Source organism: Rattus norvegicus, chromosome Y (assembly GCF_036323735.1).
Source record: "Rattus norvegicus strain BN/NHsdMcwi chromosome Y, GRCr8, whole genome shotgun sequence".
Classification (NCBI taxonomy): Eukaryota; Metazoa; Chordata; class Mammalia; order Rodentia; family Muridae; genus Rattus; species Rattus norvegicus.
Window position 1 is genome coordinate 54,687,801 of NC_086040.1, and position 13,190 is coordinate 54,700,990.

A 13,190-nucleotide genomic window follows, 5' to 3' on the forward strand; every position below is an offset into this window, starting at 1 on the left:
TTAACCTGTTTTATGGAATCCTTAGAGGAGAATTATTCATGGATGTCTGTTTTGATTGGAATGAGAAAATAATGAAAAAGAGCCTCTTTTAAATTTTACAAGACATTTTCATTTCAATGTATTTCTCTTACCTAAAAACACCATGCTAGTTTATCTCCCTGTCTTGTCCTGAGTTCTTTCTTCCCATTGCTACTTGAATACTGCATCTTAGGACTTACTGCAGAACCATAAATAATGGCATACACATGGAACGAGTTGATTCTTCTACACTTTTCTAACCCTTTTTTAGTAGTATCGTTTTAATCTCTTGAGCTATTTGAATTTATTTAAATCACTGTAGTCAATAGTACAGTACTATAGTGCTTGGGCCTTGAAAATATCTGTCATTATTGCCTTGTCATAGTTTTTCAGCTCAGGGTTGGGCCTAGTTACATATTGAAACTTTAGTCCAAGAAGTTTGTGAACTTGGAAATAACCTAGACAACAGCTATCAATATTTTCAAATGGTATTTTAATACATGAGGGCAATGGAAACCTTTAATAAATCATGGAAAAGCAGTCTGAGATTCCTGTTTCTGTAAAGTACTTGAAAAACATGAAAGGGAGAAAGACCATGGCCCACTCACTTTGTCTTCACATAGGGTGCTCAAATGTGACTTTAGTTTTGGTGCCTTTTCTGGGTAGAATGTAAAGTTTTTCATGGTAGTTTGCGGTAATGGTTTGGTTCTATTAATGTACCCTTTTGTTATTGTTTTTGTTTTTTTTGTCTTCATCATTCCCAATAGGGCCATGGTTCCCACACTTTGTATAGATAAAATGTGGACTCAGTATGGCTATTATTATCCTGGGGAACAACCCACAATTTTGGTAAAAAATGTTCACAATTATATAGTTGACCATGGTTTGAAATTCTTCCTTGCCATCACTTTCTTGCAGCAACATAAGTGTTTACTTCCGCTTCAATTAATTGTATTGACCACCGTATAATCATATTATGTATCTGTGTGTAGGGGGAGTGGGATTCTTTAAATTTTCTGTGGTATATGGTTTTATTCTTCCATAATTATTTTCCCACCACCACATGAGCACAGCACACTACCTGGCATTATTGCATGCTGGGATCATTGGGGAAGGGTAGTGTGAAATTCATCACTGTTCTTTGTTTCAGAGATTCTTATTTTTAATAAGTAATCCATCCTATTGACATAGCTAATTAACTCCTGTATTCGCCTTCATATATGGCTGCTGCTGTGAATAAATTGCATTTTCCATTGATAAACAATAACAAAATCCCATAAAGGCACAAACATACATAAAGAGGGACAAGTATTAACAAGGAAAAATGCATTTAAAATGGAGAAAAAATATAAGCAAAATGAGATCAAAAGCTATAGTCAGAAAATATGAAATTAAAAATTTCATTATAAAATTCCAAATTTGCAAGGTTAGATAATACAAATATATATTCAATCAAAGGGAAAACATTAAATGCAATGTATGCACAAAGAGTTAACTCAAAATGTAGTAGATAAGCCAAGGTTGGAATGGAGAACTCACTCTTCCTACTGTAGAGGCATAAATGGAAGAACTACCACTAGGTTTAACGCAGTCTTTATTGCATAGTGACAAACCATTAAGAAAGATGGTGTTTCAAAAATACCACATAAAAAAATCATCGATAATTTAAACAAATACAAAAAATAATAAAATATGGAAGAGCAGTCCAAGTCCATGGTGATCTGATAGGATGCATAGGATTACTTCCATATTCTGGTATCAAATGAGGCCTTTTTTCTGAATGAGTATATGGTCACATCGGGAGAAGATACAATGAGTTGCATAGGGAAAGGTATATTCTTCTGATTTAGGATGAAATGTTACCTAAATATCTGTTAAATTCATTTGGATTTTTTAAGTTATTAAAATAACTTCTGTTATTTTAACCATATTTGTTTAGTTTCAGTTTCCATAAATTGTCCGTTGATGAGAGTACACAATTGAAGTCTCCAACAATTTATTGTGTGTGGTGCAATATTTGCTTTGAGCTATAGTTATGTTTCTTTTATGAATTTAAGTGTCCTTACATTTGAAACATATTTGTTCAGAATTGAAAGTTCATCTTAGTATTATTTTTTCTTTGACAAGTATGGTTCCTTTCCTTATCATTTTTGATAACTTTTTGTTGAAAGTAAATGTTGTTCAATATTAGAAAGGCTACTCGAGCTTGTTTCTTGGGAACATTTGCTTAGAATTTTTCTCCATTGTTTACCCTGAGGTACTCTGTCTTTGTCTCTCAGGTGTATTTCCTGTATACAGCAAAATCTTGGATCCTCTTTATGTTTTCAGTCTCTTAGTTTATATCTTTTTATTTGGGAAATTGTATCCATTGATGATAAGAGGTATTGAATGAAATGGACTGTTGCTTCCTGTTATTTTTGTAGTTAGAAATGTAATTACAATTGTGTGGCTGTCATCTTTTGGGACAGTTGAACGTTTAATTCCCTACATTTTGCTAAGGTGTTGTTTCCCTCCTTGTGTTGGAAGTTTCCATCTACTATCATTCGTAGGGTTGGATTTGTGGAAAGATATTGTGTACATTTGGCTTTATCATGAAATGTCTTGGTTTCTCCATCTATGGTAATTGAAAATTTCACCAGATATCCTAGCCTGAAGATGCAGAAATGAATGCACACACCTATGGTCACTTTTTCTTTGACAAAGGTGCTAAGACCAAGAAATGGAAAAAAGACAGAATTTTCAAGAAATTATGGTTCAACTGGATGTCAGCATACAGAAGGATCAATTATATAAATAAACTCCGGGGGGGGGGGCAAATGATCATCTTTTTAGATGCTGATAAAAAATATTTAAAAAGTCAATATTTCTTCTAGTAAGATGTCTTGGAAAATATTAGGAATTCAACGCCCATACTTAAACATAGTAAAAGAAATATTACAAAAAAAAAAGTTGCCAACATCAAACTTACTGGAGAGAAACTTGAAGCAATACCACAAAAATCACGAACTAGAAAAGGTTGCCTAATCACTACTTACCCCATCAATATAGTACTGTAAGTCTTATCCACAAAAATTAGACAAAAACATGAGGGAAAACAGAAAAATTTAGAAAGCAAGAAGTTAAAAATCACGATTTTAGACGATGTGATTGTATATTTTAGTGACCTCAATAATTCCACCAGTGTACTCCTTCAGCTGATAAACAACTTCAGAAAAGTGGCTGGTTGTAAACTTAACTCAAACAAATCAGTATCATTCTACTTCAGTGATAAACAGTTTGAGGAGAAATTAATGAAATGACAGCCTTCAAAATAGTCACAAGTAATAAAAAATACCTCAGGTTGACACTAAACAAGCAAGTGAAAGTTCTGTATGACAGGAACTTCAAGTCTCTAAAGAAAAATATTGAAGAAGATCTCAGAAGTTGGAATAATTTCCCATGCTCATGCACGTGAAGGGTTAAAATTGTAAAAATGGCCATCTTGCCAAAAGCAATCAACAGATTCAAGGCAATCACTGTCAAAATTGTAACTCAATTCTTCACAGAGTTAGAAAGAGCAATTTGAAAATTCAGTTGGAATAACAAGAACCCCATGATAGAGAAAACGTTCATCAACAATATAAGAACTTCTAGGGCAATCACTATCGGTGACTTCAAGCTGTATTACAGAACAATAATAATAAAAATTGAATGGGAATGGTAAAGAGACAGTCAGGTAGATCAATGTAATAAAATTGAAGGCCCAGAAATGAAGGCACACAACTATGGCCACTTGATATTTGACAATGAACCGAAACCATCCATTGGAACTATAACATTTTCCACAAACAGTTCTCATTCGACTGGAGGTTAGCAAGTGGAAGAACGGAAATCAATCAATTCTTATCACCCTGTACAAAGCTCAAGTCGAAGTGGATCAAGTATCTCTACAAGAAACATATAATCTTTAACTAGTAGAAGAAAAAGTAGGGAAATTTACTGAACAGAATACCAATGGCTTTGCTCCAAGTTCAAGAATTGACAAATTGTACTTCATAAAGCTTTTGTAAGGCATAGGTCACTGGCATTTGGAAAAAGGTAAAATCAATAGCTTAAGAAAAGCTCTTTACCAATCTTCCATCTGATAGAGGGCTAAAATCAATCTATACAAAGACTCAAGGAGTTAGACTCCAGAATATGAAATAGTCCTATCAAAAATGGTGAATAGCACTAAACAAAGTATTCTCTACTGAGGAATATCAACATCCTTAGTCATCAGGTAAATGGAAGTCAACTAATTCCAAGGTTACACAGCATAACACTCATAATAGCTAAGATAAGAAATTCACAATAGATTCTGGCAAGGAAGAGGAGAAAGAGGAACTCTCCTCCATTGTTGGTCAGATTGCAAGCTGGTATAACCGTTCTGGAAATCGGTCTGAAATTTTCTCCCAAAGTTGGATATAGTACTACCTGAGGATACTACAATCCCATTTCTTTGATATATACCCAAAAGATGCTCCAACATATAAGAAGGACACATGATGCTACAGGTTGAGTGCAACCTCTCTTTTTTATAATAGCCAGAAGCTGAAAAGGAACCAGATGTCCCTTAACATAGTAATGGATAAATGAAATATAGTACATTTACACACCTGTGTTTTTCTAACCTATCAAAACCAATGTTTGCATAAAATTATTAGGATAGATTAGAAATTATCATTCTGTGTTAGGCAACCCAGTCCAAAAATAAAAAAAAAAGGTATACATTTACAGGAAGTGTGTATCTTTTTTTTCTGAGAGGAAAGAAGGGAGCTCTCTGTGGTAATTACAAATATCTGTTTCTCTTTTATCTACTTGTCCCCAGATCCACTCTCCCTGCCTTCTACGCCAATATCCTCTTCTGGAATTAAATAAATGAATACATACGTGTGTGTGGTTGCATAAGCATAAGAATGGGAGCTCAGAGGTCAACCTTAGCTGTCTTCCTCAGTCACTGGCTCATCTCGCTTCAGTGGTCAAGTTGACACACATGGGAAGAGGAGACTTTAGCTGCTTGTTTTCTAATACTAATTGGGTTCCCCAAATAAATTTGCAGGAGAAAGTCTGCACCAAGTTCTGGGAACCTGTCCGAGGTTATTTCTGATTGGTGAATAAAGATGCTAGCTGCCTATAGCTGGGAAGGAGAGAGAGAGAGAGAGAGAGAGAGAGAGAGAGAGAGAGAGAGAGAGAGAGAGAGAGAGAGAGAGAGAGAGAGAGAGAGGAGATTTAGGGTTCCCGGACTTGGGTCCTAGAGCAGGCAGGAGAGAGAGGTGCGCCATCCCTTAGGAGAATGTGGAGGAGAGAAAGAGGCAGCCATGGAAGAGAAATAATATGCAGAAGGGCAGAGCTGCCGAAAAAAAGTGCTAAGAGATCATGGCCCAGGGGGCTGCTTCTTAGAGTCAAGAACAGCCAAGATGAAGCATAGAAATTAGTAAATAGTAACTTGGAGTTATTGCTAGAAGGTGGATTCTACAGCATGGAGGGTAGGCAGCTGTCCAGCTATGGGCTGCTTTAGATAAAGAGGCTGGGCATGTTTTTTTCATTCGGGAACAGAAACCATTGAGGTGAGTAACTCCGCGTCAGGATTTATTAAATTTTTTTCTTTTTTTTACTACAGGGGATCTCAGCTGAGGATTTCCCTCCATTGCATTTGCCTGTGGACAGATCTGTGAGGCATCTTTTGAAATAATGATTGGTGTGTGGAGGCCCACTGTGGATGGCGCCACCTCTGGGTGGGCGGTCCTGGTTACAGAAGAAAGCACATTGACCAAGCAATGAGGAACATGCCAGTAAGCAGTTGTTCCTCCATGGCCTCTGCTTCAGTTGCTGCCTTCAAGTCTCTGCCTTGAGTTCCTGCCATGACTTTCTTCCATGATGGGCACTGATCAAGCTGAAGTCAACCCATTCCTCCCTGAGATAGTTCACACAGTATTTTATCAGAGCAAAGTAAAGTAACTGAGAGAGTTCCACCCAGCCTTGCTTTGTTTTCTTGGAACAAAGTCTCACACTTACACCCCAAAGATACCAGTCGAGCTGGTGGTCCAGAGAACATCAGGGATGCATTCTGTCCGCCTCTCTGGTACCAGGATTCCAGGCCACCATGTCTGACTTTTATTTTTTAACATATGTTCTAGGGACCGAACTCAGAGCCTCATACTTTCATGGCAAACACTTTACTGGCTAAGCCAGCTCCTTAGCCCAAGAACCCCACCTCAGAAACTTTGAAAGCCATTCATCTGTCAGACCACAGTCTCTCTTTAAGGCGCACGTTACCTCCATGACAATGCCATGTGGGTTAAATTTCTAATCAGAAGAGAGGAAGCCACGTTGAGCTATGAAGGATTTTGCATTGTTTCTCAAAAGGGTGGCATTTTGCATTTGTAAAATGTGAAGTTTCTGGAAGAAACCTCATTTGCCCTATGCTCCACAAAAAAAGGAAATACCTTTAGTCCATGAAGTATAACTTAACACCCACAGTAATCATGAAGAAGGCAGGTGTGGATATCATCTGTGTTGTGTGGTCCTGAGAAAGGTCAGATATTTAGCAGCTGGTTATCAAACATTAAACGGGGAGAGGGGGAGATAAAAGAATGTAACTTTAAAATTATATTGAGTACACTCTTCTTTGGGCAGAAACATTTCAAATAATATTCCATTGTCCTTCCTGGTGTGTGTGTTTTAATTGTTGTATCATATCCACCTCCTGGGACATTGGTCCTTATTTGAGTGTGTGGTTGATAATTGCTAAGGAGGGCCTGGGGAGGGGCTGGCAATGTGGGGTTCCAATAGGACAAAAGATGAGTTCAAATGAGGCTGGCAATAATTCTGGCCTTACAAGGGCAGACACAATAAAAATATCTGCTGGGAATGTGTCTGGTCACAGTAATATAAAACCAACCAGTATTCCTTAATCCCAAGGGTGTGATTAACTTGGGAAGAAACACCAAAGCACACACAGAATCAGTTCAACAGCCCAGTCATCCCAAAGGACTCTTGGCTCATCCATCTTTCTCATCTTACTGCCCTCAGCAGATTGGCTATAATGTAGTCACTAGATGGCTGCCGCATCCCCAGAGACCACATCACACGCCTCCACAGCAGGACTCCAAAACTGGATGGGAGGAAGAGTAAAAGAGATGAAACTGTCTTGGATAGCTCCCTATTTTTGACAGGCAGAAAAAAAAATCTTTCCTCACAAGATTTTTGGTGTGTCTCACTGAGTCTTCTGATGCACCTTAACACCAGTGACATGCACAGAACAAAGCTAATGTGACTGATACAAACTAATCAGGATGCCCTCCGTGGATTAAAGAATAGAAAGTCAGTTATACTAATATCCTAATGAAACTGGCTATTTGCAGTGAGAATTTTGGTGTATTTAAAAACATAGAATTTAAAAACATAAGAGTATGTTTTTGTTTTAATCTAGGCTGTGGGTCATAGGGTTGCTTCCGATTGTCAACAGTGGCTGACTATGATTTGCCTGGTGCTCTAGCAGGGGCCTGATTTTGCCAGCAGCAGATATATTTTGCAAGTGTGTAACATTTGGAATGCTGGAGACTTTTCAGAGAACATATAAATGCTAGAGCCCCATAAGTGGGCTGCTGTTGGTTGCAGTGTGTTAAATAGTCATGCCCAAAGAAGAAATTAAACATCCTGACAATGAAGATCAAACTTGCCCCCCAAGTAACTCGATGCCCCTAATCAACAGGAGGTCGTCTAATGGTAATAGAACCCCTTTTCCTCTCTCCTCTTTTCTCTCCTATCTAGTGTTAGGGGGTTGAATGTGAAAGAAAGGAGAACGTACAAAGTAGCAAAAGGAGGGCTAGAGCTATTGAATGAAGGTCCAATATCAGCCACAAAGTATAAGGCCTGTGTATCAGGTAACAACAGAGACAATTTTACGAAACAGGCCAGTTGGATGCCACTGTGATTTAAATGGAATTTAGCAGCTAGTTAAAGAGGTATCTTCCCCTCCAAGTCATTTGGGGACAGGTTACAATTCAAGGGGATATCCCTGTTTGTTCCATATGTCTCAGTCTCTCTCTTGTTACTCACATTCTGGTGACTAAAGTGGAAATTTCTGGGTGTCCTGTGTTGCAGACTAATGTGGGGTTTCGTTAAGGCGAGTCACGTGATATTTGGCGAGATTACGAGTATGACTCAGTAGACAATGATGGGGTGCTTGCATTGTTTGCCCTGGAATCCCTCCTTGGTCTTGATTCTCACTGACCTTCAGTTTATTGAGGTGTGGCAGAGAGCTCCTGTTATTCCAGCTGGTTCTTGTCACTCCTGCTGACTAGTGCCAGTTTGTTGGAGGCCTGACTGTTTCTGCTAGATTGTGCTACCAGTGCTGATTTGTGTTTGGTGACATTTTTTTTCAACTGGACTATTGATATCCTGACACTACTGGACTGGACTGCCGGTGTCCTGACAGCTCAGATTGTATTTGCCCCAAAGAACTACTTCTAAACAGGTCCACATTCACTTGCCCTATTTATCATCTTTTCTCCCCTACCTTTGTACAGTGGGCTAGAAGGGGGCTCTAAGCATTTGAGAACCCTTATTAAAGTAGGTTTGAAAAAAATCTAAGTCTACATGTATCCCCATATAACGAAGGAGTGTCGGACTCGTTTCCATTACAACTTCTTTTCCCTTGCATCTGTTTTTGCAACTATCTCCTCTTTAAAGAAAGTGCTCTGGGTGTTTTCTGAGGAAAATTTGTTACATGCATGGATGTTTAATAACATGTTTTCCCATTTGTGTGTATGCATATATGCATATGTGCTATGCGTGTATGTGTTCATGTGTGTGACATGCAGACCTTGTTTTTGACCCAGGGTCTCTCTGTGGCCTGAATCTCACCAGTATAGGCCAGAAGGGCTGGAAATAAATCCCAGGAATTCTCCAACTCTTGGTACAAGAACTTATACCCATGCTTAGTTTTTTACCTTGTGTCCAGTTCCTCAGGATTCACCCCAAGCTGACTTCCTCATCCCAAGCAGTGTGTTTGAAAAGGAAACACTAAGTAACTATTAGGACTTATGGCCTGACCAGAGTGATTCAAGCACCATAAGGGCATTACACTCAAAGAGTGGAAATTCGGGGCATTGAGATGAGAATGTTAAAAGGAAACCCAGAGCCTATTAGGGAAAGCTGAAAACTGTGTCTTCACTCCCTCAAGACAAGAATCAACAGAAACCCAAGCTTGTGTCAGCTTATTTCCTATGAAACTGCATAAGTTTGTTTCTTATTTAAGAGGCATAAGCCCTTTTCCCTCTGATGCTGTCCCTACTAAGCCAAATGAAGTGGGGAACGGCTCCCTATAGCTGTGGGTTTGTGTGTAGACCAGTACCAGATTGTCTCTCATCCCTGTACCACCCCAATGTCATATTGGCACTTCCAATTGACCAGGTGACAGCAATGTCTGGCTATCACTTCTGAAGATAAGCAGGAACGTGCAAGGTCACAGAGCAGAATGAATTGATTTTCATCCTAAAATTGGGAAACATAACGTTCCCATTTCCTATTCGTTAGATGGAAAAGCCTACTGCATACCTGGCCCTATTAGAGATGTGTCTCTCTTTGGACAATAGAACAAGAATTGCACTAAGACCAGTATTATCTTGAAAAATATCTACATGAGACTGGTATCCAAGACAAGTGGTGTGTGTGTGTGTGTGTGTGTGTGTGTGTGTGTGTGTGTACACTCATGACTTGTGTATGTGCATGCATGTAGAGGTCAGAGGACAATTTTGGGTGTCATTCCTCTTTTAAATAGTTTTACTTAGTCGGGTGAGAGACATACATTCTACAACACATATGTAGAGACCAAGGGACATGTTGTAGGAGACAGTCCCATCTTCAACCTGGTGAGTCTTGGGGATTGAACTCAGATCCTCAGGCTTGGTGGCAAGTGACCTTGCATGCTGAGCTATCTTGCCGGTGCCTGTCTTGCTTTTTGAGGTAGGCTTTTCTCACTGGGATCTGGGAACTGACGCTGTGAAGGTTTGGGTGCATGCATGCCTGTGTGCCTGTCTGTGTGTGTGTGTGTGTGCGTGAACGTTCAGCCCAGGGAGTAGCAGCTTTAGAAGGTATGGCCCTGCTGGAGTGGAAGTGGCCTTGTTGGAGTGAGTGTGTTACTGTGGGTGTGTGCTTTAAGACCCTCATCCTAAATACCTGGAAGCCAGTATTCTCCTAGCAGCCTTCAGATGTAGAACTCTCAGCTCCTCCTGCACTATACCTGCCTGGATGCTGCCATGTTCCCACCTAGATGGTAATGGACTGAACCTCTGAACCTGTTAGCCAATCACAATTAAATGTTGTCTTTATAAGAGTTACTTAGGTTATGGTGTCCGTTCATAGCAGTATAACCCAAAGTAAATCATTGACTATGGGGTGGCCAGTGAACTTCAGAGGTCCCCAGGTCTCTGTCTCTCTGATTCTGGGGTCAGAGTGCTTGCTACAGCTTTAGACTTGTAAATTGGCTCTGGGGATCCAAGCTCAGGTCTCCATGCATGTACAGCAAGCAGTTTACCTACTGACCCATATCATTTAGCTAACAAATAAGTTGAAAAGGAGATAGAGGTATATCCCAGGTGCCTGACAGAAAAGAAGCTGAGCTTTGGTGCACACAAGGACAGCTGTTGCAGGGTGAGGGTCATAGTACAGGGGACATTAGGGCCAAGGAGACATAACAGGGACATGCTTGGGACTTACATTGCCTGTGCTGCCTCCACACAGAAGCCTGATTATGCCAGTGAAGGCTGGAGGAGAGCCATCTCCAACGGTAGAGGTTGCTGTGATCTAAATGTCTCCCCTACCCCACCACTAGGAAGATGTCACCAAAGATGACATCATTGGGAAGCAGCCCTTTGGAGGGTGTGTCGTCAGGCATAAAGATGGACTCCTCTGTGTTATTGGTGCACCTATGTTTAAAAGGAACTCCCAGAGAGCTCACTGGACCTTCTTATCTCATGAAAATATAGGCAGAATGCACCATCTACAAGCCAGATAGCAGGCTTCAGTAAATTTACCAGGATTCTGATCATGGACTTGAAGCCTCATTATCAGCCATCCAGTCTCTGAGACTGTAATGAGAGTAACCTGACTGGTTCCTTGGTGAGGCAGGGATCAGCCAGGAGAGGGGTGAACATACAATGTGATTCTTGATTTCCAGTGAGAATGAATGCAGATGAATGCTTCAAGGCTAAGCAATATGAGTGGCACAGATTGGTTAATCTCAGGCCCAAATATAAAGCAAACACGAAAAATGAATTGTATGAAAGAGTTGGCAGACATGATCACTAATCTTGTTTGCTGACTTGAGTGGCTGTGAATTCAATTAAAATGCATGCATCTGGGCACTCTTGTGAGGGATTTTCTTGATCAGGTTATTTGAACCAGGAATATTTGCCCTAAGTGTGGGTGGTACCTTCTGGTGGCAATCCAGATTTAAGAATGTGAAAGAAGGAGGCTTTGATTTTTGTCTGCCTGCATTCACTCTCACTGGCAAGTTCATCTCTACTGTGACTGCTGTACATCTTTGCTGATATCTCATTGTAGACTGAAGACCAACGCCTCCAGGAAACTCACGTGCCTTCAGCTACAGGTTAAGATGGCTGAGCCATCAAGCATCATAGACTGAGCAGCCAATTGGGTTCTCAGTACCCTTGCATGAGACAGCCATTGTTAGATTATCCAGAGAGTGTCCTGTAAGCCAAATAACCTTTTAATGTGTTTGGTGGTTTGAATAGGAATGGGCAACCATAGACTCATATGTTTGAATGCTTGACCCATGAGGAGTGATACTATTAGGAGATGTAGCCTTGTTGGAGTAGGTGTGTCATTGTTGGAGTGGGTGTGGCCTTGTTGGAGTGGGTGTGGCAATTTTGGAGTGAGAGTGGCCTTGTTGGAGCAGGTGCGGCCTTTTTGGAGTGGGTGTGGCCTTGTTGGAGTAGGTGTGGCATTGTTGGAGTTGGTGTGGCCTTTTTGCAGTGGGTGTGGCCTATTTGGAGTAGGTGTGGCATTGTTGGAGTGGGTGTGGCCTTGTTGGAAGAGGTGTGGCTTTGTTAGAGTAGGTGTGACTTTGTTGGAGGACCTGTGCCACTGTGGTGGCTTTGCTTTGAGATTTGTATATACTCAAACTATGCTCAGTGGTACAGACAATCCCTTTCTGCTGCCTGTGCATCAAGAACTTTGGGCTCCTCCAGCACCAAGTCTGCCTGGATGCTCCCATGATTCCTGCCATGATGTTAATGGACTGAACCTCTGAAACTGTAAGCCAGCTGCAATGTAATCTTGTCCTTTATAAGACTTACCTTGGCTTCTGTGTCTGCAGCCATGAGCATGCTCAGGCTACAGAAGAGACTTGCCTCTAGTGTCCTCCACTGTGGTAAAAAGAGGTCAAGTTGGACCCCAATGAGACCAATAAAATCTCCAATGCCAACTACCATCAGCTAATCAGGAAGCTGATTGAAGATGGCCTGATCATCTGGAAGCCTGTAACTGTCCATTCTCAGGCTCACTGCCAGAAAAACACCTTGAAGGGCAGGCATATGGTCATAGGGAAGAGAAAGAGTACTGCCAACACTTGGGTGCCTGAGAGGGTGACCTGGATGAGAAGGATAAGGATCCTGCACTGGCTTCTCAGGAGATACTGGGAATCTAAGAAGATTTACCACCATATGTATCACAGTCTGTAACTGAAGGTCAAAAGGAATGTATTTAAAAACCAATGGATGCTTATGGAGCAGATCCACAATCTGAAGGCAGATGTGTCCCGCAAGAAGCTACTAGCTGACCAGGCTGAGGCTGGCAGGTCTAAGACCAAGGAAGCACAAAATCGGGTGAGAGGAGTGCCTCCAGACCAAGAAGGAGGAGATCATCCAGACTATATCCAAGGAGGAAGAGACCAAGAAATAAAGCTTCCTTCACGTAAGTGACCTCACTGTGGCCTCACATGATCAGTCATTAAAATAAAACAAGCCTTAAAATAAAAAAGAGTTACCTTGGCTATTGTGTCTCTTCAGAGCAATGGAAAGCTAACTAAGACAATGTGTATTCATTCTGCTATTTCTGTTTCTCTGGAAACCCTAATATATAGCGCATTTTAAATGGAGCACAATATTTAAATCTTAATTTCATTACCT

At 40.6% G+C, this 13,190-nt stretch overlaps 1 pseudogene; it reads left to right on the top strand.

Moving 5' to 3' along the window:
• Positions 1–12,381: 12,381 nt before the first annotated feature.
• On the top strand, positions 12,382–12,963 carry LOC134484515 (large ribosomal subunit protein eL19-like; annotated as a pseudogene).
• The last annotated feature ends 227 nt before the right edge of the window (positions 12,964–13,190 follow it).